Genomic DNA, 3132 nt, shown 5'->3' on the forward strand with positions numbered 1-3132 from the left:
AGAAAGACAAATACTGTATGATTTCACTCATAAAATCTACAAAACAAACAAAAAATGTTTTTAACTCACAAAAATAGAGATCAGATTTGTGGTTCCCAGAGTGGGAAGCGAAGGATGGGGGAGTTGGATGAAGGGTGATCCAAAGGGACAGACTTCCAGTTATAAGACGAATCAGTGCTGGGAACGCAACCTACCACATGATGACTCTACTGAACTCTGCTACACAGTACATGTGAAAGCTGCCAAGAGTAAGTCCTGAAAGTTCTTATCACAAGGGGAAGAAAACCGATTATTTTTTGTACCTGAATGAGAGATGGATGTTAACTAAAGCTATCATGGTAATCATTTCACAATACATGTATGTCAAGCCATTATGCTGTACACCTTAAACTTATACAGAGCTGTATATCAATTATATCTCAATAGAACTGGGGCGGGGGGGGAAGTACCTCCAAAAAGTAAATAAAAAATAAAATAGTCACTCCCTTGCAGCCTGGGGTAGTCATGTGACCCATTTTTGGCCAGTGAGGTATAAGCAGAAGTCTACTTACGTGGGATTTCTAGGGAAGCTATTATTTTGTTGATGAAAAAGGACAGACTCAACTGGCCCATCACTTTTTTATTTTAACAGATTTTTTTTTTTGAGAGGGAAACTCTAGGTTCACAGCAAAGTTGAACAGAAAGCAACAGAGTTCCCATAAGCTCCCTACCCTCACACATGAACACCTTCCCTACTATTAACACCCCTGCCCTAGAGGGGTATGTTTGTTACAGTTGATGAACATACACTGATACATCGTTATCAACCGAAGTCTATAGTTTACATTAGAATTCATTCTCGGTGTTATACATTCTATGGATTTTGACAAATACATAATGAGATGTATCCACCATTATAGTATCATACAGAATAGCTTCACTTCCCTAAAAATCCTCTGTGCTCTGTCTGTTCATCCCTCCTTCCCCTCTATCCCCTGGCAGTCACTGACCTTTTTACTGTCTTCATAGTTTTGCCTTTTCCAGAACCTCATAGAGTTGGAATCATACAGTAGGTAGCCTTTTCAGGTTGGCTTATTTCACTTAGTCATATACAGGTAAGGTTCCTCCATGTCTTTTCATGGCTTGATAGTTCTTTTCTTTTTAGAGCTGAATAATATTCCATTAACTGGATGTACCATAGTTTATCCATTCACTTACGGAAGGACATCTTGGTTGCTTCCGACTGGCAATTACGAACAAAGCTGCCATAAAACTCTCTGTGCAGGTTTTTGTGTGGACAAAAGTTTTCAGGTCTTTTGGGTAAAAAGCGAGGATCGCGAAGCCTAGATTGTGGCCCATCACATCTGCACTTTGCCTAGTGCCCCTCTTCCTGCCTGCAACTCAGGGGCAATGATGGAAGGAAGGGCAGCCATCCTGCCAATCCGAGCAGAGGTGCTCCAGGATAAGGAAGGAGCTGGAAGCTAGGGGGGACCTGGGACAGTAGCTTCGTTAAGTAGCTACACCAGCCCTGAATAATCCACACAACTCTTCTGTTACATGAGGAAAAACTGATCCTATTTTTGTTAAACTACTGTTCAGCCAAACACAGTCCTAACTGGTACAGAAGCCTTCGTGTTCCTGAAATCACTTGGAATGGGAAGCTTATGGACGATAGACTTGGTTCATAAAATACTGTCATCCTGGAAACAACTGTGCAGCTTCCTTTTTTTTTTTTCTTGATTTAAATTCCATCTAAATCTCACATCTCTTGCCTTTGTTTAAAATAGGCTTTTCCCCCTCAGAGTGAACCTCAATGAACAGAGAAAGTGCATCGCCAGTGTTGGAGGTGGGAGAGGAGAGGGGAGTGGGACCCTCTTCCTTCTTCATTAAATACCCAGTTGGGAGCGTGAAAACACCATCTGAAATTCAGTACCTGCTGGGCAGAGGATGTGCGTTCTGAGGAGAGAATCCATTTGCTTTTATGCGACAGGGGTTTTTTCTTTCCCTGTGAAAGTCCTATTATAAAAACAATCTGTCTCATTAAAGGATTCTGTTCTGCAAAAGAATGAATTCTCTGCACAGCTGCTCTTCCTTAGAAAAGGCCTAAGTACTGGAGGGAGGGTGATCCTGACACTTCTGCAGAATCTGCTTCTGGAGCCAGAAACAGCCCGGCCAAGGCAGAAGTCCACCCCGGGCTGGAGGCAAGACAAGGTCTCCGACCCCATCAGCGCTGCTCTGTGGTCCAGAGGCCACAGTGGCAAAATCCAAGGGAAGGAAAAGGCCTGAGGCCAGCTGGCTCATGTCAGGGAACGATTCTCTAAAACCCCAACCCTTTATCGTGTTCAGCAACTCTGAATTAAAATGGGCCCTTTTCAATATCTTTATTGTGTGGAGGTGGGTAATTTGATCGGGGAAGTCCCATTATAAAATATAGACGTATCGCTTCTCGGCCTTTTGGCTAAGATCAAGTGTAGTATCTGTTCTTATCAGTTTAAAATCTGATATGTTCTCTACCCGAGAACAACGAATTAAACGGATTTTTGGAGCAAGGAGTTGGAGTGAGAGCTTGCTTCGTCCACTCCACGCATCGACCTGGTATTGCAGTATTTCCAGGACTGGTGCACCCCTCCAGGGGAAATAACTGAACTTTACAAAGTAACAGAATGGTGATTACTAATCCACACACCTTATCAAGATAGTGACTGCTGTGTTCACCTCTGGAAGAGACCAGAGTGTAGAGCAGGGGTGGCCATACCGCAGCCCTATGTCTATGTGCTTCTATTCAGTCCCAGATGTAGCCCCTGAAGCAAGCATTAGGAAAAAGACATTAGGAATTGTATTAATATAAACCGTGTCTTTGGGAAGATCTAGCAAAATGATTTAAGCACAGTAGGCATTCCATAAGTGTTTGTAAAATGAATGACCTAAACTTACATTAAAGCATATTGGTTTTAAAAATAATAATAATAAATAAATAAATATATACGTGAGACAGATTATTTTTCTAATACACCATTATGCTTTGCCAAACTCTACTCTTCTGCTGGGTAGTAGGCTCCTTTAAAGGACATTTTAATCCCATTTAACACCTTTTCAATCACTGAATTATTAACATAGTCTCATCTCGGTTACCCAAGCCTTAGCCTTGTCCAT

General features: G+C 42.0%; 1 non-coding gene across 1 annotated transcript; it reads left to right on the top strand.

The window, feature by feature from the left end:
* Nucleotides 1-2417: 2417 nt before the first annotated feature.
* Nucleotides 2418-2608, top strand: LOC112406716 (U2 spliceosomal RNA). The gene has a single exon (XR_003004615.1). It is a non-coding gene; the product is annotated as a U2 spliceosomal RNA (small nuclear RNA).
* The last annotated feature ends 524 nt before the right edge of the window (nucleotides 2609-3132 follow it).

Source organism: Neophocaena asiaeorientalis, unplaced genomic scaffold (assembly GCF_003031525.2).
Source record: "Neophocaena asiaeorientalis asiaeorientalis breed wild unplaced genomic scaffold, Neophocaena_asiaeorientalis_V1.1 scaffold59, whole genome shotgun sequence".
NCBI classification, from domain to species: Eukaryota; Metazoa; Chordata; class Mammalia; order Artiodactyla; family Phocoenidae; genus Neophocaena; species Neophocaena asiaeorientalis.